The sequence below is a fragment of the Tupaia chinensis genome, unplaced genomic scaffold (assembly GCF_000334495.1).
Source record: "Tupaia chinensis unplaced genomic scaffold, TupChi_1.0 Scaffold000318_1, whole genome shotgun sequence".
In the NCBI taxonomy this organism is placed as follows: Eukaryota; Metazoa; Chordata; class Mammalia; order Scandentia; family Tupaiidae; genus Tupaia; species Tupaia belangeri.
Genome location: NW_006159811.1, coordinates 1,858,851 through 1,884,359, shown reverse-complemented (window position 1 = coordinate 1,884,359; position 25,509 = coordinate 1,858,851). Strand labels below are relative to the sequence as shown.

Sequence of the window (25,509 nt, the reverse complement as noted above, 5' to 3'; positions counted from 1 at the left end):
AATTAAACATCACTAAGCACATCTTCTGCAACTCTAGCCCTGGCTGGTCACTCCTCACAGAAGTTTTACTTTGTTTTTTGTTTTTGTTTGTTTGTTTGTTTGTTTTATGGTGATTATAATAAAAAGAATCTTTGCCTTCTTTTTTTTTTTTTTTCTGAATTGCTAGAGGGCATGTGCACTCACCAAAGAGAGTGGGGGAGAGGGTGAATGCGCCTCCCAATAGAGTACAGTCATGCCACACTCCATTCTCCATTTCTCCATCCCATCAGAATTTTAGGTACACACATACATGCACCTGGAGTGTTTCTCAAGCCACGATGGCCAGGATTTGAACCATAGTTGGCCATGTGAGATTTGGTCCCCTTAACCACTAAGCTATAAACAGGCTTGTCTTTTTTTTTTTTAATTTTCCATGACTTTAAACCCACTTTACTAGAATAATCTCTCTTCTCAGTGATGATCTTTTCTTCACGTAGTACTGACTCATCTCTAAAACTTAAATGCCAAAATTTTATATTTTCTGACCACAGCTGTAATCCCAGCAGTACTCAAATCTCTAACCCTGAATACTTTCGTTTTTAGATTTCATTCGGATTTAATGTGGCTTGACTTCTTTTCTTCTTTTCTTCTCCTAGCAATATTTTTTCTTCCAGGATCGATTCCATAAGCCATTACTTCCACTCCTCAGTAGCTAGCTTATATTATTTATTTATTTGTTTGTTTGTTTATTTATTTATTTGTGAGAGAGAAATTTCTGCTACAGGGCGTGTGTGCTCACTGGAGAGAAAGAGACAGAAAGCAAGAAATCATCTCCCAGGGGGGCTGGCCATACCACAGTCCCTTCTCCCTTTTCCTCTCAGGATTTTGGGTACACATATACCCAGTATGAGTTTTAAACCACCAGCTCCAGGATTCAAACAATGGTTGGCCACGTGGGAATCCAGAGCCTTAACTATTATGCCACCTGCTGGCCCCACTGCCTAGCATCTTTAGTTCCTTTACCCATTTAACCTTTTTCCTTGTACTTGATCTTCAAATTCCTTAATCCATGCAATATCATTCTGTATACCAAGACCAGGGTGCACCATCGTAGCAGCTTGTAATGGTAAAAGCTAAGGTTTTCAAAGCTTTCCTAGACCACCCAGCAATCCCTTGGCCTGAGCAGGTGGACTTTCTCTTGCATTTTGCAAATAAGCTATTTCAGTATTTCACCCCTATCTTAGAGACCCCCCCCCACATTCCTACCTTTTATTTGCTGCTCCCAGGAGATGAGTTTGCCTCTGACTTCATGGGAAAATAAAGTCAGGCAGGCAGGAATCTCCTCCACTTCTTCTTCTTCCTCAGCATCAGTGAATTTATCACAGTGACTTTTCTTCTCACCTCAGTCCTGCCATCACTGAGGACTGGATTTTGCACTAGATTTTCTGTGCATCCATTTTCTCTTTCCCATAGTCTTTGGGCTTCATCATGCCCTTTTCTCCCTGTTTGTATTTTAACCTTTATTTTCAGTAATTCCTTCTTCTTAGCCTACGACTTTCTCATTGCTTTCTAATTAAAAAAAAAAATAAATAAATAAAACAAAATAAACCTTCCTTTAGATTTAGTGTCTCCCTCTAATCAATCCCTAGCTCTCTCTTTTTCTGACCAATCCCTAAAGAGAATAATCAATAGGCATTATATCCATTTCTTTACCTCGAATTCATTGCTCCACTCACTTAAGACTGTTCCAGTCCTTTTACTGCATTCCTGAGACTATTCTTTCTAAGGTCAACCAAGGGGGCCTCTTTTCATTGGCAGGTTTAGTGACATCCCTCAGTCCTAATCTCATGGCGCCTTGCTGTACCCAGTGAGCTAGTTAGCCCTTTCCACCTCCTTCCCTCTTCAGCTACCCCTTGGTTCTACTTTTCTTTTTAAGAGAAAATATTATCTCTGGCTAGTATTTCTTGGACCTGCTTCTTCTGTGGTTGGACAGAGCTGGAAAGAGCACATTCTAATCACATTTATTTTTACACAAGGAGTGAGGAAAGACTCTTCAGGCTACGATTTAGAGTCCACGTATAGCATGCTCCACTGAATTAGTAGGTAAATACGTAGAGATGTGTGCTAGGATTTGGCATATCCCATCCCTTTTCTTCTCCTGAGATGCATCCTCATTTGCATTCCTCACGATAAAGCCCAAAGAACACATTTTCAGTGAGCTAGTTACTAAGCCTGGGGTCTTCATTTAACATTTACACAAAGTTCTAAAATTTCAAAAACACCATGGAGTGTTCTGCACATTTTCTGGGAAATAAAAGATAACTATGTGGATGTGATTTTCTTAGCAATTTGAGTGATAAATTTACTTTATTTGCGACTGGATTGAGAGACGGGCTGTTTTCACAAAAGACTCTTAAGTCCATGTCTTCCATTCTTTCCTGTGGCTTTAGCTCCAGGGAACAGCTGCCAGAAAAGGTTCACTCACAGATCTGGAGGCTGGAGCCTCTTTGCTTTGTGCATCAAGTCTATCCCTTTGTAGCCACCAGGCCCACTGCCAACAGGGTAATGGATTCCTGCTCTCCCCTTCCTGGCTGCCAAGCAGCAATCTCTCTAGAAAGAGTCCCCTTCACTCCCTCATTAGCCTATTTGAGGGCAGCCCCTTCGCCTGCTGGCACTGAATCACAAGTGGTGACAGCCACACGTTAGAGCTGCAAATCCCTAAAGCCCTTCCCCTGCGTCTCTGGTCCACTTGGCACGTGGGCCCAGGGCCTGCTCTTCTAGCAGCTCTCAGTACTTTTACACACACACACACGCACGCACCTACCACACACTCACTCCTTCCTCAGATAGAGACAGACACTCAGCCACTCTTTCTCAAAAACAGATATTTCTCTGGGAGTTTCAAAGCATCTCCTTTCTCATTTTTGGATTGAGTCAACTACAGGAAATAATCACAGTGTTATCAGCGAGACTGCCTTCCGATCTTCACCATGAATAGTGTAGAGACCGGATGTAAAGTAGAAGTGGCCGAACACATCATATTTTCTTTGTTTTACAACTGAAAGAACTCAGCAGAAATGATCAAGAGTTAAAGAGGGGACAGACACAGGGAGACTCGGATAGAAGTGATCTTCACTTCTTGGGCAGAATTCTGCAGTTACCTGGGATGGCTCGTTTTAGCTGTTGTCCCCAAGCGCCCCAGAACGAGATTTATCCATGTGATGAAAATCTTCACATGTTAGAGAAAGAAGTTTGCAATATTTCCTACTTTTTCCTCTCTAAGATTACTGAACTGTAAAAGTATTTACTTTTAAGGAGATAACATGATAAAACAAAGTAGAAGAATTAACAGACAACCATGTTTCCTGCAAAACTTCCTTATTTTTTCTGTAACTAGAGTCAGCAGGTGGCATAGTGGTTGGAGTACTGGACTCCCACGTGGCTGACTATGGTTCAAGTCCCGGATCTGGCGACTTGAGACATCAGGTACATGTGCATGTGTGCCCAGGATCCCGAGACGAAAATGTAAAGGGGGGGAGGGGATTGCAGTGTAGTCTCTTCCCCCATGGGGGGTGATTTCTCACATTCTGTCTCTGTCTCTTCAGTGAGCGTATGTGCCCTATAGCAAAAATTCCTCAAAAAATGTATACAATGATTTGATTAGTATAGAATGAAATGATTAGTATAGAAAGATAGAAACACATCAACATTTGAAGTAAAATGTTTCATGCTACTGCAGATGATCAGACTTGGAACCACATCGTGGATTTGTTTTTAACACCAGTCCCCAACTTCCCACACTAAGGCCATCGCACAAGAAAGCATTCCTGGGAACCAGAAGTTAGCATAATGGCTATGTCGCTGGACTCCCATGTAGTCGACCACAGTTCGAATCCTAGACCTGGTGGCTTAAACTCATGCTGGGCATGTGTGCGTGCATGCCCAAGATCTTGAGAGGAGAATGGAGAAGGGATTGTGGCATGGCCACCCCCCTGGCGGAATGATTTCTCGCTTTCTGTCTCTCTGTCTCTCTCTGTCTTTCTGGCGAGCACATGCACCCTATAGCAAAAACCTTTCAAAAAAAAAAAAAAGAAGAAAAAGAAGAAGAAGAAGAAGAAGAAGAAGAAGAAGAAGAAGAAGAAAGAAAGAAAGAAAGAAAGAAAGCATTCTTGCAGCCAGAGAGTGGGACCCTTTATTCCTACACCAAGACTGCCAACACAGCCACGTGAAGGGAAGCTCTCACAGAAAAAAAAGACAACCTTTGCTACACATAATTTGCACGAGTAGCTCCTCTGGGAACGGCAGTCCCTGGAAAATGTGCACGAGCAAGCTGTCTGTTTGCCACAAGGAACAGAGGTGCAGAACCCAGAGGGTGACAAGGCAGCCTGCTGAAGAAAGGTCCTTTCTGTCCCCAATCCAGGAAGCTTCCCAAAGGCATTCCCCAATCCTGCACCACACATGCACATACCAACGGTGACACACTCCCCAGGACAGCTCAGCCTTATTGAAGCCAGTGGGAATTGACGAGGCCCTGACAGCTCTCCAGAGATGGCATAAGAGGCAGTGACAAGGACGTGTGTAAGTGAGCACGTTCAAGAGCCTCTGCAGAACCAGAAAAAGAAATGCTTTCCAGAGTTCTTGCTATTTTTAGTCTCACAGAAAAATATTTACTGTGTTCAATCATCAAGTCTATTGAAGGCAATTTATGTGCATTAAAAAACAAGCTTGTCATTTAAAATTGTAATGAGAGATATCTCAACTATGCACGCAGATGTGACTGTACAGAAGTCTGCCAGATTTGCAGCAATCAAAACACACCCTGCCTTATCTCGGGGAATCTCCCTTCTATTCGCAGCTGTGTGGCGCTTTATTAAGCATCCTTCAGCTCATCAGATGCCAGGCCACTGGTCATTTCCACATGAGAGACACTAGTGGACACGACAGCATTGTGCATTTCAGTGCTATGCCACATGAGTGCAGTTTGGGGAGCGGGGAGATGCGAACGGGGCAGGTTGTATTACACACTGCCATTCATCCGCTCGTTGGTTACTATTTATTGTGCACTCTGGGTGTGCCAGATTAGGTCCTTGTGTAAAGAACGGCGAAGTCTCTATTCTGAAAAATGGGTATAAGTAATCAAAGCACAACATATTCACAACCAAGATGTGTGTCTGTAAACTCTCCACGAACACAGCATGTAAACTGTTTTTAAACACTTCAGATGACCTGGAATCTAGAACCGGCTCTGCTCTTCTCCAGACATCGTTGCCTGGATAACTAAAGGCCCCATGAAAGGGGGAGGAAATGCAAAATTAGTATGCGGGAAACTGAACTAGCATGTGAGTGAAACAGGATTTCTTTTTTTTTTTTTTTTTTTTTTTTTTTTTTTTTTTTTTTTTTTTGCTATAGGGCACGTGTGCTCACCAGACAGAGAGAGACAGAGAGACAAAAAGTGAGAAATCACCTCCCAGAGGGGATGGCCACACCAGAATCACTTCTCCATTGTCCTCTCGAGATCTTGGGCACGCACGCACACGCGCCTGGAGTGAGATTTAAGCCACCAGGTCCGGGACGCAAACCGTGGTCGACTACATGAGAGTCCAGCGACATAGCCATTACACTAACTGCTGGTCCCCAGGTAGGATTTCTCAACCTCAGCCCTGTTAACATTGTGGGGTTTGGCATTTCTTTGTTGTGGTGGCTGTCTTATGTGTTGTGGGAGGTTTTTGCCACATCCCTGGTCTCTACTATCAGATGCCAATAGTACTCCCACACTGTCACAGCTCCTGATGTCCCCAGATGATGTCAAATGTCACCTGGGAAGCAAAATTACCCTGGTTAAACTACTAACTTAAGAAGACCAATAGAGCCTTTCAGGAAATGTTTAATTTTTTAACATAGAGGTCCTCTTGCCCAGTTTCACAATATAATTAATAGTCTCAAACAAAGATACAAACTACAACAGGCTCCATGGCTCAAAGGTAACTTGCTGCTCAAGAGAAAATGGATCCCACACGATGACTGTGGTTTGAAACCCTGGCCTGGTCGGTCCCAAACACGCCAGGCACACACAGTGCTCAGGATCTAACATGCCAGAGGGCTGGAGGAAGAAGACCCTGTGGAGGTTCTCTCTCTCTCTCTCTCTCTCTCTCTCTCTGTGTGTGTGTGTGTGTGTGCATATACTTCATGGCAAATAAAAAATGGATCCAAAATGATTAGTTTCCATTAGGCAACTACAGTCCTGTACCAACCCGTCTCATTCCAACTAACCTTCTTCCTTCCTTTCCCTCTTTATCTTTACTTAACATTTTACAGATATAACCCTCCATTTAAGCCCTGAAAATACAAAAGTAAATAAAGCACAGCCCTTTCACTGAAGGAGTTCCAAGTTTTGAGGGGTAAACAGACTTACACAAATAGATACCGAAAGCCCAACTGCCCCCCAGAACTTGCTACCCTACTATTCCTCCATATGCTCTTCCATTTTGTCCTCCATCTCAACTCTGTGACTTCAGATCTCATCCCAGGCTTGAATGAGAGGTTTTGAAGATTTGGCATTCTAGTATTATATCCATCCATCATCCACCCATCCATGATTTTATTTCTCAGTGTAGTGGAATACGGAACTGTCTCTGACACCTATGCAAATTTCATGTGTGTAGTCATGGGTAGATGTTCCACCTGTACTCTGCACAGCCGTGGTCTGCTCGGGCTTGCAGGTATTTAAAAAGGGAGTAGCAATCCAAGAAGGGGATAGAAAGATCATGTTTTAATATATTCATATTCATTTTATTTTTATTTTTATCTTACGGTACATTAAAGGATCAAAAACTAGATATGTGAAGAAGTATTTTTACCTACATAAGATCAACTATAGAAAACTATTATCCCTTATGACTATCAATTTTCAACTAGTAAATGGAAAAACGAACCAGAAACTCTTGTCTCTTCTTATTCTTTTTCCAGAGGCAATAATGTATCAACATTGGGATTGTGGGGCTGGTGCATGGCATGGTGGTTAAGGCACTGGACTCCCACATGGCCAACTATGATTCAAGTCCCAGACCTGGTGACTTGCTAAGTCACTTTCCCTCACTTTCTCTGTCTCTCTCATCAAATTAAAAACTAATGATAATAAATATAATTAAATAATTCTTTTAAAAGATTGGGATTTTATGCCTGTTTCCAATCCTAACCCAATTTAGTACAATGGCCTTATCTGCTCTAATAAAATCTAGTGATCACTTTTCTGTCTAGTTTTCTTTTTCTTTTAGCAGTATTTTGCACAGTTCCTCCTATTTTCTTTCTCCTTTCAACCTTTGTGTCATGACACTCTCCAAAATTCTGATTTCTTCACTGGCCACTGCATTCTACTTAGTTACCTCCTCCTACTCCCTACTGCTCAAGTCAACCTCTAACTATTAGATTTCTGTAGGGCACAAGTCTGGACTCTCTTCTATTCTGCATCTTCGCTTCCCCCTATGTGATTTCATAGATTGAAATAAGGGACACTGAGGTTGACATCCCAAATTGGTTCTATTCCAGGTACTTTTCTGTCTACAGCAGAAATCCTATGACCGTTGCCAATGACTATTTTAGGGACAGACAGACCTAAGCCAATTTGCACCAATAAGACATAAGCAAAGGCTTGCTGGTGGGATTCTGAGAAAAAAAACTTTGCTGTTGTTGTTCTTAAGAGAGAGCCATAGTTAGCAGTCAGTCTCTATCTCTCTCTCTCTCACCGCTTCATCTTCATCTCTCTCCTTCTCCCTCCTCTGTATGAATAAGGAAACCCATGGCTCTAATTGCAACAATGCAAAAACCAACTTTGGGATGAAGAAGACACTGGAGCAGTACAATAAACAGAAGGGGATTCATAGGTTTTTGAAGACCTCATTGAAGTGTGGGATGAGCCAGTCCAGAAGCCTGCCTAGGTCTAGGCTTCCTCTGATGTGTTAATAAATGCATTACCATTTAACCTACTTTTATATGGGTTTCTGTTACATGTAAGAGGAAGTATCCTAAGTGATACAGTTATCCAGATGCAGAAAACTCCGAATTTTTATCTCAGGCTTAACATCCACCTTATAATTCAGATTCATACAGATTCATACATATCTCTATCTCCCTGACATCTCTGCCTGGGCATCTAGGAAGCATACAAAACTAAGCAAAACAGAGCAACTGACTGCCCCTTTCCCTCCCAAGTCTGCTCTCCTAGGCTTCCCACCCCTGTAAATGTTACTGTATTCTCAAACCAAACCACACCGGTGTTGTCTTAGATGACCCTTCTCTTCTCATCCCATATCCAATCTACCCATCTGTTCTGTGTGCCTTACCTTCAACAATAGAAGCCCACAACCTCACACTTTTTTTTTCTTTCTACTTCTCATTCCTAAACCAATGTACCATCTCCTCTCACTTGGCTCATGCATTGGCCTTGAAACCAACCGCCTGCTTTTACTTCAGTCCATCCTACAATCTTCTCAGAGGAGCTAGAGTAATTATTAAAAAACGAAAACAAAAAAGGGTTATTTTCTAACCCTTTAAAGTTAGCTCTGAGAGGTGCCAGCAGGTGTGTGGTGGTTAGAGCAGTGGACTCCCACTCCGTGGTTGACCACGGTTCAAGTCCCAGACTTGGTAGCTTGCCATCTCGCTTTCTCTCTCTCTCTCTCTCTCTGGTGAGCAATTAAAAATAAATAAATAAATCTTTTTTTTTTTTTAAAGTTAGCTCTTATAAATGCATGTCTCACATGATGGCGAGACTGCTGGCAATCCCAATTCCTCACCTGTGTGAGATCGAAGCCATACTCAGGTAAATGTGTTGTGATTTTTCCTAACAGCAGTTTATGACACAGCTATGAAGAGTAAATAATTTGGAATACTCCTCAGATATAGCTTTCTTGGTTGGCAGCTTTTTTTTTTTCTTTTAGTATTTTTTAATATATCATCCCATTCTCTCCAGACCTTCATAGTTTCTGCCGAGAAATCCTTCGTTAGTCTGCAAATTCCTAGTGCTATAAAATACAGGAGGATGAATATAATTAACAACCACTTACTATATATGTCAGAGTACCTAAAAAGGGGGGATTTTTGAATGTTTCCAACACAAAGTAATGATAGGTAGCTAAGATGATGGTTACTCTAATTACCTTGATTTAATATTTATGCATAGTATCATGTACTGAAAAATCATGTTATACCTTACAAATAACTATAGTCACTACACAATTTTAAAAGGGCACATGCTTTTTCTAAGTACCCCTATTTAGAATTCTTTCAAAAGATTATTTCTTGGAATTTTATGCAGTCTTTTTGTAATTTATTAGTGTTACCTATTTGTTTATTCTAAATAGACCACATTGGGGCCAGCAGATGGCATAGGAGTCACATAAATGGACTCCCACATGGCTGACCACAGTTTGAGTCCCAGACCCAGTGGCTTGAACATCATGCCAGGCATGTATGAGTACATGTCCAGGATCCCAGGAGGAGAATGGAAGATTAGGGATTGCAGCATGGCCATCCTTCCTTTCTCACCTTCCCTCTCACTGTCTCTCTCTCTCTCTCTCTGTCTCTCTCTCTCCCAGTGAGTGCACATGCCCTAAGGAAAAGACAAACAAACAAAAAACCTCTAAATAAATAAATACAAATAAATAGACCGTATTTTCTTAATACACAGTTTAGTTTTTCCCAACAGGCATTTACTGAGCATCTGCCATGTGCCAGACATTGTGCTGGGCAATATCAGACCTCTTACTTCTGCCATAGCTTCTCAAGGTCATTAAATATTGGGTTTTTAAATACCATATTTATTTATTCAAACAGACAAGAGATACATGCTCTAGGTAACTCAATGAAAAGCCTGTCCTCACTCTGTTGAACTGCTATTGGACAATGTGCCCTTGGGAAGTTCGCTGGGGATTGTATTACACCCAAAATTAACACAGGAAAAACAAAAAAGGAGGTAATAATGTCTACTGGAGGGCTGAGAGGACAGAAAAACAAGAGCTCCTTACTAAAGTCCTATGATGAGACCACTTGGACCAAGAGATCCAAGTAAAGCCCTTCTCAGATCCTAAGACAACTATTTGTAAGTGTAGAGAAGAACAAAAAAGGTTTATAGACTGAAGTGGTATGAAGTTGTTTTTACAAAGAGACCAAACTCAGGACCAGCAGTTAGCATAATGGCTACATCGCTAGACTTCCGTGAAATCAACCACGGTTCAAGTCCCGGACCCAGTGGCTTAAACTCATACCAGGCACATGCGTATGCGTGCTCAAGATCTGAAGAGGAGAATGGAAGAGAAGGGATTGCACGTGGCCATCCCCCCTGGGGGGTGATTTCTCGCTTTCTGTCTGTCTGTCTCTGTCTTTCTGGTGAGTGCATGCACCCTATGGAACAAACCTCTCAAAAACAAACAAACAAACAAAAAATTAAAAATTAAAAAAAAAGAGAGACCAAACTCCTCTGGCTCATGGGAATTGTGAAATTATAGAACAGTTTGGATTTAAACCTATGTATGGGCTTTCTCCAATAGTAAAGAGACCTATTTGAAGATTCACATAGTCAATGTTAACAGTTTAACTAGAAATGATACCTCTTGTCTTAACTACTGGAAAGTCATTTTTACCAACTGGTCTGAGAATGCTGCCTACCTGAAATGTTCTTTGTTACAGTGTCTACACCTATCCTCTGTTGCTTTAGAAAAGTTGTTAATAGCCAATCCACTTGCAAACATCTTGACATGGGTTAATATTATACATGCAATTAAAATATCCCACTTCTTTTTCTATTTTTTTCCCAAATTTAAAAATATTTATTCCTAGCACCCACCACCCACTCTAGCAGCCTTGGAAGTTCACTAAAAATTCTTATCCCAAATGACTCTCATTGAAAAAATGAGAAACTCTGTTCAGACCACTGGCAATTTTCATCTCTCAGTTGATGTTGCTCTTATGGATGCCACACAACACCACTATTAAAAATACACATAACCAGTGGCCAGCATGTGGCGTGGTAGTTAAAGCACTGCAGTGCCACATGGCTGACCACAGTTCGAGTCCTAAACCTGGCGGCTTGAAAATTATGCCAGGTGTATGGACATACGAGCCCAAAATCCCCGAGAGGAAAAAGGAGAAGGGACTATGGCACGGCCATCCCCTCTAGGGGATGATTTCTCACTTTCCCTCTCTCTTTCTCTCTCTGCCTTTCTCCAGCATGCACACACACCCTATCACAAAAAATTAAAAGAAAAAAAAATTTCACGTGGCCCAAAAGGCCCTTGTCATTGCTTCCTGACTCCAGCACTAGATCAAATCCTCACAAGAGTGAGGCTGGTTTTCAAGGGGAGGAGATTCTGTTTCCTCCAGGTTCAGCCCTTGACTTTCAGAGGTCTTTGTTCTTTAGCTACAGTAAAGTAACACAGGCAGCTTTAGTGTTCCCAAAGCAATGCCAACTTAGGGAGGTGCAGTGAGCCTTTTGGTTAATATCAGCCCTCCAGACCTGTAGATCCTGATGCTAAACCCACTTTGCCAATTGAAACTTCCCTTTTCTTCATGATAAACTTCCCTGGAGCTGGGAAGGGAGCGTGGCATCCTATGGCTATCTTAATCCAGCAGATAGCTTCTAATAATAGCAAGCCTCAAAAAGTATTGGATCACAGCTTAACACTTCCTTGGCCTTTGTCAAACCATCCTAAAGAAGGTCATGTTATTCCTTTCCTCCAGGATAATTATCCTCGATCAAAGCAATTTCTAGGTGGCTTTTCTCTGTCTAGTCAGGGAAGTGACTTGCATAGTTAAATGGTTTTTCTTCGAGGGGAAAAAACCTCCAAATCTTCATCTAACCAGGCATGGTGCTACACATTCAAGTGCTAATAGCAAACTCATGTGTTTTTGCAAATCACCCTTTTTGTTCCCTTCTAAGCAGGCGCACAGGGAAGCTACTGAGGCCAAGAAATTGCTATCTCCTATTGGAAAATTCTAGGGAATATTTTTTTTTTCTATTTGCTTTGAATAAGAAGTGGCATCTTTTAAAAAAAAATATATATATATGAACAATGTTCAATGGTGCTGTTACTACCAGAATAAAAATAATTTATTCATATTTAACCAGAAGAAAATTGATATAGTATAGTAGAAATGTCTGTTAAAATTGAGGCAATAGGAAAAAAAACTTAGCTAATGTGAATTCTTTCTATCAAATTGTGCAGGCTAATTATTCTCTACCTTTGAAGGAGTGCAAAGGTCAAAAAAAAGGCTAATATATAGCCTAATCAGAAAATTATGCAAATTAGCCCAAATCAAGCATATCACATAGCCCCCGTAATCAGTAAAATATGTAGTTCACTAGCAAATCAAGTGAAACTTCTAGCTATTTGACTGATAAAGAGAAGGAAAATTTCTAAAACATGGGTAAATGGCATATCTCGGGTAAAGCTAATCTTCACATGCCAGTAAGAAAATAAAATATAGGGGCTAGCAGATGGCGTAGTGGTTAGTTACATCGTTGGACTCTCACATGCCTGTCTGCAATTTGAGTCCTGGACCCAGTGACTTGAAAATCAAGCAAGGTGCATGCGTGTGGGTACCCAAAATCCCAGGAGTGGAATGGAGAAGTGATTGTGGTGTAGCCAACACTGTGGGGGAATGATTTCTCACTTTCCCTCTCACTGTCTCTGTCTTTCTTTCCTCTGGCAAACATGTATACTATGTGGCAAAAATCTCAAAAAAAAAAAAAAAATACAGTGAAGTAGAAAAGGACATAAACTCAAGAATGATAAGAATGTGATTGGGGAATCACTGCAATGTGAACACCATGAAAGCAAGGTGCTTTGTATTGATTGATACATTCCCATCACCTAGAACAATGCCTGCTGCATAATAAGTCCTCAGTAAATATTTGTGAATTATATCGGATAAATGATTGAAACAAGAATGTCATGAGAAAATCATGACAAATTTCAACAGGAGAAAAGACAGCTAATACATATCACAATATCATATCTTTCCTCCTAAAGTCATTTTCTTTTCTTTTTTAGGTTTAGTTTACTTATTTCTTCCATAAATGAGGGAGATAAAAAGAGAAAGAGAGATGATACTCACAACAGGGTCTTAATGCCACAATCCACCCCCAGCTCTGGCCAGCTCCTGATTAGGAGCACATGCACACTCACACTACTAAGGTAGGTTTCCAGGTCCGCCCAGTGGAACCTTCCCATGTGGGTCACCTCTCAGAACATCTTACTTTAACACTGTATGACTGTCCACTTCTTAACGTCATTTTCTATCCACTATGCTAGCAACCTTCCACTCTTTGTGATACATACAAAGATAGATAAACAGCACTAAAATTAAAGTAGCCTTACAAAAATAGGGGCCAGGCAGTGACACAGCAGTAACACAACTGGGCCCACATTGGAAAGGCCCTACGTTCTCATCCAGAAACTCCCTGAATAAGCTGGGTACTCACTTATGCCTATAATCTGGGCCAGCTGAGACTTGGAATGGACAGTAGCATGAGGACCTTGGTAGGGGCAGCTCGCTCGCTCTCTCTCTCTCTCTCTCCTCTCTCTTTCTTTCTCTCATGGAAGAAATTAACTTTTTTAAAAACTACAATAATCAATTCTTTATGCTTAGAAAAATACCTATATTAACAGCAACATTTTTATGGGGCCAGCAGATGGCATGGCAGCCACGTCACTAGGCTCCCACATGGCTGACCATGGTTTGAGTCCCAGACCCAGTGGCTTGAAACATACACTGTGTGTGTGTGTGTGTGTGTGTGTGTGTGTGTGTGTGTGTGTGTATGTGCCCAAGATCCTAGGAGGAGAAGGGATTGTGGCGTGGCAATCCCCTGTGGGAGGTGATTTCTCACTTTTCCTCTTACTGTTTCTCTCTCTCTCCCTCTTTCTTTCTCTCTCTCGTGCACGCGTGTGCATGCACGCATGCACACACACTCTAAGGCAAAGACCTCTACCAAAAAAGCAACTTTTTTCAACTTTACTAATATTAACTACCTCTCTTGATATTTGGAGACGTACATTACGTCAATATTCACTCTTCAGAGATAAGAATGAGACAAAAAGAAATGGAGAGATGTTTCTCAAGAGTCACCGTGAAGTGAAACTCAAATATAATTAATGATCATAGTGAATGTTCTATCCACTTCAAGTTATATTTTATTATAGCCAAACATTTTCCTACTCACTTCTTGCATTAATACCACTCTAAATTCGCTCCTTTGTATCTCTACATAGTAAAAACACCATTATTGTTTTTCATCACTCAGATCTTCCCAGTCCTTTAAAAATGTTTCCCCTCCATGGTCCCAGGTAGGAACATGAGTATATAATTAAAAAAAAAAAAACTTTCTATAGGTATTATATTGCTATTATTACACATCATGTTGCAGAAAAAATTTCAAGGCAATTTACAAAATTGGCCATGATAGGAGAAATATAGAATGCTTCCTTAAAAAAAAAAAAAAAAAAAAGTAGGGGGAACCAGCAGTTAGCGTAATGGCTTTGTCACTGGACTCCCACGTAGTCGACCGCGGTTCATGTCCCAGACCCGGTGGCTTAAAACTCACGCCGGGCGCATGTGCGTGCGTGCCCAAGATCCCGAGAGGAAAATGGAGGAGAAGGGACTGAGGCATGACCATCCCCCCTGGGGGGTGATTTCTCACTTTCTGTCTCTAACGTCTCTCTCTGTCTGTCTGGTGAGCGCACGCGCCCTCTAGCGAAAATCCCTCCAAGAAAGAAAAAAAAAAAGTAGGTAAGAAAATGAAGACAGATCTGGAAGATAAGATAGATAAAAGCAAAGATGAAGTTATGATACAAAACTCAAACTATAAAGTTTGTGTGTTTAATAGTTTGTCACATGTTCCAGGCTTCCAATCAACCAAGACAAAGAGAGAGACACAATCAAGTGACTCTGAATCCAAGTGATAAACCTATTAATCTGGTCAGGAAACCACAGTCATTCCTGGTACTGAGAACCACAAGAAGTATCTTTCACTGATCCTCAGAGTATATGGATAATGTTAGAAACAATACCCTCAACAACTTCTTTCAAGGAAATACAGTTAAGAATGTCAGGTGGTCTTTGGTAGACATCCTTCAACCTAAGGGCTAGCCACCAAACAGCAATCCCATAAAGCAATGAGACATAGGGAATGTGGGCAGTAAATAATGAAGTCTAGGCACTATCAGTGCTGATCCGGCTCATTCCAGACACTGATTTGAGCAATTTTAGAGGAGTAGAAAAGTCACAAATCCTCCAGCTGATCCCCACGAATGCTGTTATATGAGATTTTGGTAAGACCTAAGGAGTGTATATTCAAAGTTCTACTTCCTGATCAAGACCAAGAATAGAACTTCTTAATGCCAGTAGATCCAGATGAGTGCAGAACCATATACAGGACCAGCTAGCTATGTCATTTGTGGTACCCCATGCAAAATGACATTGTGGGATCCCTTGTTCAAAATTCTTATTAATGTCCAGAGATGACAACAGAATACTGAATCAAGAGTGAGGCCCTAACCACATGCTTTAACAAGTAGTCAGATTTTCTAAGACATGTTTCTGAATGGTTTGGAAAGAATACCCTTCTTCCCATAAAGCATCCCTCCTCCCATGGGAAAGACTGAGATTCTCCCAATCTAACTCAGAGGAATCAATAATCATGACATCCAGAATTGACTCTTAATGATGAAAATGTGGAGAGATAGTCTCATTATTTTAAATGCTGGCAATTATAAAAATAGATATTATCTGGGACCAGCAAGTGGTGTGGTGGTTAGGGCACTGGACTCCCACAGGGCTGACCGTAGTTCAAGTCCCAGACCTGGTGGCTTGCTTTTTCACTTTCTCTCTGTCTCTGGTCAAATAAAATAATAATAATAAGAAGAATGAATCAAATTAAATACAATAATTCTTTTAAAAAATCATTTGAATCTGTAATTCTGTATGTGTTTGGAATTTTAAATTTACTTTAAAAAGATTGATATTATTAAATGCATAGTTCAGCCTTTACAAATATATCAGAAAAGCATTTGCAAAATGTTTACCCATGATCAATGAAACTTCCTTAAACATACTAAAGAAGTGAACTGTCTGCAAAGTACATTCTGGTAAACCAGCTAAGTTACATTCCTAAATAGGGTTAAAACACATCTAATCTGTCATGATGACTCTACTTTTGAGGTCCTTCCTTCTGGCAGCTATTAGACAGCAGGGCTCACTGCCAGCTGGGCCCTTTTTAGACTGTAATTTGAGCCATGACATTTGTGAGTAAAAGAACATAGACTCTTGTATTCCTTTTAAAGAAAGAAGGAACATACTTCCAGCACGGTCAAAACAGGCATCAAATCATTGAGGCAGAGGTTCAAAAGAAGAAAAGCAACAGCACAGCTCCAGTTTACCCATGTAGAAAAGACACCTCTCATTTACTTTCCTCTTGTATTTTCTTTATATATGTATATTATACATAAATTGCCCGGGGACACATACACTTATCAGAAGGAGAGAGAGAGAGAAAGTAGGAAAGTATCCCCGTGGGGGAATGGTTACACCACAATCCCTTCTTCTCTGTCTCTCCCTCCTTTCAGGATTTTAGGCATGCATGCTCATGTTCCCATCATGGTTTCCAACTTGACAGGCCTAGGACTCAAACTGCATCATTGGCCATGTGGACCCAGCCACATTAACCACTATGCCACAGTTGGCTCTTTGTTCTCTCTTTTTCTTCTTTCTTTTCTTTTTTCCAGATTTTTGCCATAGGACATGTGCACTCCAAAGAGGAACAGTAAGAAATTACACACACACAACCCCTCCCCCCCCGAGAGAGGATGGCTACATCATAATTTCTTCTCAATTCTCCTCTCTGGATTTTGGGCACACATGCCCACGGGCCTGGTGTGTTTTTCTAGTTGCCAGATCTGGGACTCAAACTGTGGAGTTGGCCAGGTGGGAGCCAGTCATCTTAACCACCACACCACCTGCTGGTCCAACTCTGTGCTTTCTCAATGAATATATTACACCTATAGGAGCAGATTTGCTAATCCATGACCCTAATGATGTTTGTTGGGATGTACTATTCATCCAAGACACAGGATACATACACATTTCTCAAAACTGGCTTAAATGATGAAAATATTTTTTTTACTCTCTTTAGGAGCTCAAAGATGTCATCAAAGACTCAAGATTTTCCTCTCTCTCTCTGTTATGTCTCATGCTGCCCTCACCCTTAGGCTATTAGCAAGATGGTTATGATAGTTCCAGACAATACAAGTAGACATCACAGCATCTAATAGGACATTGCACTATTCCCAGAAATCCTCTGAAAGATCACCCCTCACCCCAGGTATTATTGGCCAGAGTGAGGTCACATGTCCATTTCTAAGCCAATCACAGGCAAGGAGAATGGAATACCATGATCAACTGAGTGAACTGGATGCTGGATAGTCAATTGCAATGATCCCTCCCTGGGTTTGTCACTGCTGCTAACTGAACCAGGTTTGAACACAAACTTCAAAGGAGCCAACCCACAGGCATGTTTGTGCCAGTGAGATTCCTATGAACACAAACTTCAAAGGAGCCAACCCACAGCAAGTGAGATTCCTGTTCTCAAAAATTTAAACTGAGGGGCAAAGAGGCTGAGGGAGTATGGAACTAGCTCATAATCATGACACAATAATAGATTAAAATTGCTCCTACGTGAGCTGCTGAGATCCTCAGAGCCACCCTGAGGCTCACCTTTCCTGAAGAATTCTTGTTCACTTTCTCTTTGATTTCCAGAAGCCTCCTTATAACAAATCCTCTTTTCTTAAGCTAAGAAGTAGGTATCTATTATTTGAAAATAAAATTCATTTACGATATCATCGTTAAAAATTAAGATACTACAGTCCAAACTTTCCATGGTTGTATTATGGTACAATTTCTGTTTGAGCTTCAAGAATAGAGAGACCTAGGAATTTTAGTGTAAAAACTGAGACCATTAGTCAGCCCAACTTAATAACCAGGGTCTATACCAAATACATGAAGTCCCTTCCACACATAGTGATGGGTCTTAGAATCCACCAAAAATTATATAACTATAAAAAATCTTATAGTCTTACTTCTAGACATTTCAGATTACAGGAGCAATGTTCAGGTTCCAACATGGCATAAAACTCCCAGTGACAATTCAACAGACATGGAGAAAATGGATACTATGATCCCCACCACAGGGGAGCAGCTTTCCTAAATAAAATACATGTTATGTTTAAGTAAAAAAAAAAAAAAAAAAAAAAAAAAAATAAAAAAAAAAAAAAAAAAAAAAAGTTATCTGAGGTGAAAGGAAACATCCCAAAGAAGACTTAGCTGTAGTGTGGTCTAGCTCTTTTGAGGTAGCGTTTGTTTATGGATAAAATAATAATGACTTGCATTTCCTCATGAAATGGGATAAAAGGCCTCTTGTTTCCTTAAATCACCACAGGGGGAAAAAATGACAATATTAAGCAAAGAGGGTAAGTTGTCCTGAGAAATATCCTGAAAATGTAGTACAAAATGATAAGGAAATGGGATTCAATGACTAAGGGCTCTTAAGTCATATTTTCTCCCTGTCTTTAAGAGCACAGTCAGACATGTGACAAAACAAAATTCATTTTCCTCCCTCAGAGATATGAAAGGACATCTTATTTGTAGCTATTGTAGAGAAGGCACTAAGATAACAAACAGAAAAACCAATTTCACCTGAGGCTATGGGCAAACTAGCGGAATCCATTACATTCGGAAATAATGTCAGAAAACAAAAAACAAAAAACAAACAAACAAAAAAACAGGCCTTTCTCCAAAATATCATTTCTTCATCAAAATGAATAGTATAATACTGAAAATTTTATATTTTTATGGAAACCAACTCTGATCTCATTAGGTCTATACTTTCTCTCAAGAGTCCATATCATCCCCCCGCCCAGTAGGACCTAAGCTTGTTGATCACAATTTGATTCATTTCCACAGAGTCGATCCCACTTAAAATACAACAAATTAGACACCAAGAAATATTTGTGGGACAAACATGTCAAGGAAATGAGCAAAAAGGAAAGAGCGAACTAGCCAGGTTAAGGGGCAAAACTTAAACTTAGTTGTTGAGCTTTCAAAAAACAATTAAGAAGAGAGAATATTTATGTATGACAGCCTACCTCTTTCCCAAAAGATATAAGGAATGGCAAAATAAGACAAAATAAATTAATAAAATTAGACCGTCAATGGGAAACAGGAGTAGAAAAGCAAACATTCAAAATATAACAAGTCAGGTGCTTGTGACTGAATGAAAAAACCAACAACAATCTCCCTGACAAACAAGACTAAGGGGAAAATGTGATTAAGTCTCATCAGTCATCTTGCTTGGAGCAAAGGAAACCTGCTACTTTCCCAAGGGAGATAAAGCTTTAGAAACAAATTGGGCTAGAAACTTCCCACATAAGGAGGAAGCAGTGATCACTCAGTAACATAAGGGACAAAATCATTACAATTTCGGAGCAAATGCAGAAATATCTGAAAAGATAGCACCTTTGGGGGTTTAATGGTAACAAAGTAGTTACCCCTCCCAAAAAAAAAGTAAAATCAGTGATCTTAGACAATTAGGTCCACATAGCTCGGTCCATAAATAAGCACAGGGGACTTCAAAAAGTTCATGAGAAAACAGAATTAAAGTACAAGTTTATTTCAGTACATTTTTTTTTTAATTCATGCAGAGTTCTTTTTATAATATGCATGCTCATTGAGCCTTTTGAAGACTCCCATATCATTTTTTAAAAAGAATTATGTATTCATTCATTTATTTTAATTTGACCAGAGAGAGACACAGAGAGAAAGACAGAGAGAGATAGAGGGAAAATGAAAAAGCAAGCCACCAGGTTCAGGACTCAAATCGTGGCTGACCATGTGGGAGTGTTCAAAGTCTTAACCACCACACCACCTGCTCGCCCTTCCCAAATCATTTTTAATAGCATATATTAGGAATTTTCAAAGGATGAGGAACACAGAGAATAAAGCATAAGTTCTACTCTCTAGATAGGCCTTAATTTTTATTTTTTTAATTTTTATTGATTGATTGATTGATTGCCAGAGGGCACATGCCTCTCGCTGAGACAGACAGAGAGAGGTGGGGGAGTGAGAAAGCAGCACCTCCTGCAGAATGGACACGCTGCAATCCCTTCTCCATTGCTCACTCCCTTTGGGATTTTGAGCACACCTGAACACATGCCCAGTATGTTTCTCTAGCCACCAGGTCTGGGACTTAAAACTCACATTTGGGCATGTGAAATGCAGCCACCTCAACCACCATGCCATGGGCTGGCCCGAGACTTAAAATTTTTAAGTGATTATTTCAATTATTATAAACATATAGCCAATATTCCATGCAGTTTAAAAAGGCATAAAATGAGATTTTAAACTCTACCTAAGCCCTACTTCTTCTATATCTATTAACAAATTTTTTTATGAATCCTTGCCAAAAAATTTGTAATTGACTAATATATGCATGTCTCTGTGTATATCCTTTTATATAAACAGGATCATTCACATTATTCAGCACTTTTTTCTTTTTACTTAACTTTATATCTTGGAGAACATTCATATCAGCACAGAGAGATTTACTTCATTCTTTTTAAAGGCTGCATAGTTTCATGGTTTATTAACCACCACTGTCGCTCGACTCTCATAGGCATGCAGGCTCTGGAGAAACGTGCCAGCTGCGGTGTTCTCAGTTTAAAGCCTACTGCACGGGTCAGCTCTTTCTTCCATCCACCTTCGCAGTTTCCACCTCTTCGCAGGTGAAGTCACCTTTGGGTATTAAGACCTTGGAGTCTGAGGCCCAAACTCGGGACGAACCCCCACCTCACCTCTCTTTTCCTCATCCTCTGTCCTTTCTTTTGCACCACGGAATCACTTGGGCTTTGGGTTAGTTAGCTTGGTCATGCCTTCAGGCCATGCTCGGGTGGTGAAGGTAACTGTGGGGTAAGTGCCCTCCCATTGGACAAAGGTGGAGGCAAGAATAGAGCAGGCCTGAGGGCTGCAGGAGAAGAGAACAGGTCTTTGAGGGGGTGAACAAACTAAAAACAACCAAAAATAAATAGATAGATAGATAGATAGATAGATAGATAGATAGATAGATAGATAGATAGATAGATAGATAGATAGATCGAACGAACTGCGGATTCAGAAGGGCCCGGACAGGACTTGTTGAATGATGGAAGACTCTGAGAAAAAGATGGAGAAAGAGAATCTGGGGCAGAGACTGGATCTTTCTCTTGGGGAACTGGAAGGATCACTTAGGTCGGTGTTACCAAATACAGCCATGAAGAAAAAGGTGCTGGTGCTGTTGATGGGTAAAAGTGGGTCTGGTAAGACCAGCATGCGGGCTATTATCTTTGCAAATTATATTGCCAGAGACACCCGTCACTGTGCTGCAACGACTGATGTAGAACATTCTCATGTTCAGTTTCTGGGAAATCTGATATTGAACCTGTGGGATTGTGGTGGACAAGATACCTTCATGGAAAATTATTTCACTAGCCAATGGGACAACATCTTTCAAAATGTGGAGGTTCTGATTTATGTCTTTGATGTGGAGAGTCGTGAACTGGAAAAGGACATGCACTATTACCAATCACGCCTGGAGGCCATTTTGCAGAACTCTCCAGATGCCAAAATCTTTCGCTTGGTACTCAAAATGGATCTGGTACAGGAGGATCAACGGGACCTGATTTTTAGAGAGTGAGAAGACCTGAGGTGTTTGTCTTGCACCTTGGAATGTTCTTGTTTCCCAACATTTATCTGGGATGAAACTCTCTAGAAGGCTTGGTCCAGCATTGTTTATCAGCTAATTCCCAATGTTCAGCAACTGGAACCGAACCTAAGGAATTTGACTGAAATTATTGAGACTGATGAAGTACTTCTGTTTGAGAGAGCTACTGTTCTGGTGGTTTCTCACTACCAGTGTAAAGAGTATCGTGATGCCCATAGATTTGAGAAAATCAGCAACATCATTAAGCAGTTCAAGCTGAGCTGCAGCAAGCTTGCTGCGTCTTTCCAGACTGTGGAAATCAGGAACTCTACCTTTGCTGCTTTTATTGACATCCAACACTTATGTGATGGTCGTGATGCCTGATCCATCCATTTTGTTGGGTGTTTTCCCACCCCACCCTCAGCTTCTGCAGCTACTCTGATTAACATACGCAATGCCAGGAAACACTTTTGAAAAGCTCGAAAGAATGGATGGATCGAAGCAGTGTCTTCTCATGCGCTAAACATTGCTGAATGTTTTTCACACACAAAAATGAAAAGCTGTTTCCTAATGAACCTTAATGTTGTATTCATATTTGTAGGTTCTGGAATGTTGTCATGCTTACCACTTCTGTATTTCTTCTCTACTCCTCAGTCTTAATGTTTACCCTTGAATGCTGTTTACTCAAATAGCCAGTGAGGAGTCTGAAGATGAGCTGTCCATGAAGTTGGTGTGATATAAAAGTAGGTGATGTGTAATGTAAGTGTTCTGACAGCAAGGTTCAAATAGTGTTTCGGTGTCCTAATAACCTGGTTTCAACAGTTGTGTATGCCAGAGCCTTGCCTACCATTGTCTTTCGCTTCTTGTCAGATAGTAACCTACAAGTTTAGAGTATTACTGCTTTCTCAGCATGCAATAAAATATCCCTTACCTTCCATTGTAAATAAACTTTTGTTCTGAGGGGGGGAAAAAGTGGAATTACAGTATAATTTTATTTTGGTGCAAAAAAATTGGAAATAAATTTTCCATGAATTTTTAAAGGCCTCTCTTATATGTCTCAAAATACATATACAGATGTGTAGCGTGCACATGCACATAGATATATCTCATAAATATACCTAACTTATGGATATATTTCCCCATTGGTAAAATCTATTCTTGCTACTTAATTCGCAAGGCAAAGTACAATTAAAAAGATCCTTGGAATGAAGATAGAACATTTTGCAAATGTGAAGAATCACCATTAATTTTGTATTTTTAAAAGTTCAATGGTTTCTTTTTATTTGGGAAAAGCTGCCACTGATTTGTTCTAGAGAGTGAAGTACAATAATCCCTTGCCTCTATGTCCTGACTGCGTTACGCTTTGTCTATATTCTCAAATCCAATAACCTGTTTGGCAACCTTTCCTATTTTGCAGAAAAACTTAACTATAAAAATAGAAACAATACCCATTTCATTTCTACATGAGGCAAATAACATTTTGTGTGTTCGTGTATGCATACAGAAAAGATAGGTCTTTCTCCCCAACTTGCTTTTTTTTTTTTGGAGAGGTTTTTGCTATAGGGTGCATGTGCTCGCCAGACAGACAGAAAGCGAGAAATCACCCCCTGGGGGGATGGCCACGCCACAATCCCTTCTCCTCCAATCTCTCAGGATCTTGGACACGCACGCACACGCACCCGGCGTGAGTTTAAGCCACCGAGTCTGGGACTCAAACCGCGGTCGACTACATGGGAGTCCAGCGACATAGCCATTATGCTAACTGCTGGTCCCTTTCTCCCCAACTTTTTAGGCTGTTCATTCCTGCCACGAAAGTTGCACTCCATCTCTAACCAGAGGTGTGTTTATCTGTAAGTCATGTTCATGCATGCATACTTATCTCCATCAACATATACACAAAATGCAGAGTCTAGTTCTTCATAAGCCAGCTTCCTGACTCCTTGAAGCCAAAGCCACTTTGTAATCACCAAAATTGCCCCTCAAAGTGTGAGAAAACACATGCCTCTGCATAGCACCCACTTCATTTTTGCATATGTGTAATATTTAGGAGCCCCCAGACCTCCTAATAGTTATGCAGCCTTGAAACTGAACTTCAAAAGTTGTTAAGTAGTGCTGATTCCTGGTGGCATATCTCACAGTGCATTTGTTATGACATTCGACACAGCGCATTCCTAATGAACTACGAGAAAATAATAAGCACACCTCCAAGTCAGTTTGTCCTTCATGCACAGTGCCTGGTTGCCATGGGTTACCACCTCCCAGGAGCATGTATTTCTGGAGGAAGAAAGTAAGACACCAATGAAGGGTTCTATCACTGACCACACTGCCTATGATGTACACTGACTACACGAGAATAATAAATGCAAATAGATTCCAGTATAAAGTCATTTTTAAGCCATAGCAAGGGCTCAAAACTTACATTCCATTTCTTGAAGGCAAAGTTTTGCTACTGCAACTTAAGCTCTTCTATCAGAACCAACTTTTATTTTTACTGACTCCTTAAAATAACTCATTCAGGCACTCTAATTCCTGTATACCAGAGAAAATACATTGTTAGTTAAAAATAAGGACTTTCAACATGAAGTGAATTGCTCCAGAATAAGAGAAATTGAAAACACAGAAAATATTTTTGTTACCAATATGAGATTGCCCTTTTGGGTCTGTGTGTGGAAGGTATGTGTGTGTGTGTGTGTGTGTGTGTGTGTGTGTGTGTGTGTGCGTGTAAGGGTGTCAATTACAAGAGAAGCAGCAACATCTGACTCGAAGAAACTAGAGGTACTTAAAGCCCAGGATCTGTCAATCTAAAGGAAATTTAAAAGAGACTTAAACTAGCGAAATAAATAAATAAATTGCAGGGTGCCTATCCACACGACAGAAGGCTTTACTCTATAGCACCTTAAACAACCACCACTACAATGGCAAAATCCTTAAAAACAAAACAAACACATTCAATCTGTGGGCCATGGTGTGCCAACTCCTCTCAAGACTCTGCGTAGTCTTATGATTCTAAAAACCAATTCTTTCACGATTCTTAGAAATCTACAAGGAACTGTGTCTGCACATGTGTTCTTATCATAATACTTATAATTAAGTTCATTTATTTTGAGATGGATTTCTTGCTATAGTCACTTGTACTTGACAGAAATGAAGCAACAGGAAGCAAGAAATAACCACCGCCCCCCACTCCCAGGGAAGATGGCCATGACACAATCCCTTATTCTCCATTCTCCTTTTGGGATTTTGCGCACAAACATACATGTGCCTAGAGTAAGTTTCAAGTCGCCGAGTCTGGGACTTGAACTGCAGTGGGCCACGTGGGAGTCTAGTGCCTTAGTCACTATGCCACCTGCTGGCTCGAAATTCATCTTGAAAGAACACAAACAGGACAAGTCAAAATTGACAGCCTAGAGACTCTTTAGCTTTCAAAAATCATATCACCAGCATCACAGCTAAAGCTTATATGACACTTCACAACTTATAAAGCATTTTTTCATTTATTATGTCATTTGATCTTCAATCACTGTGAAGTAGCAATGATTATCCCAATTTTACAGATGGGACAGTCAAGTCTCCATTTACTAATCGTGGAGCTCAAGTCCAGCGGTGACCCTGTTATCACAGTTGCCTTTTAATTACACAAATCAATGTTGAAAATTCCTCTGATAGAGCAGTGAGGCTAAATTACACACATATCTTGTTTCTGCTTTTCAGGTAAATTGTTTGTTTTCTCGTTAAGACCTGAAGATTTTGTCAGC

At 40.5% G+C, this 25,509-nt stretch overlaps 1 protein-coding gene and 1 pseudogene across 1 annotated transcript in view; one reads left to right on the top strand and one right to left on the bottom strand.

The window, feature by feature from the left end:
- RASGEF1B (RasGEF domain family member 1B) overlaps positions 1–25,509 on the bottom strand; it is a 607,920-nt gene that overhangs the window by 331,574 nt on the left and 250,837 nt on the right. The gene's annotated exons all lie outside the window — the stretch shown is intronic.
- On the top strand, positions 21,218–22,277 carry LOC102486594 (ras-related GTP-binding protein A-like; annotated as a pseudogene).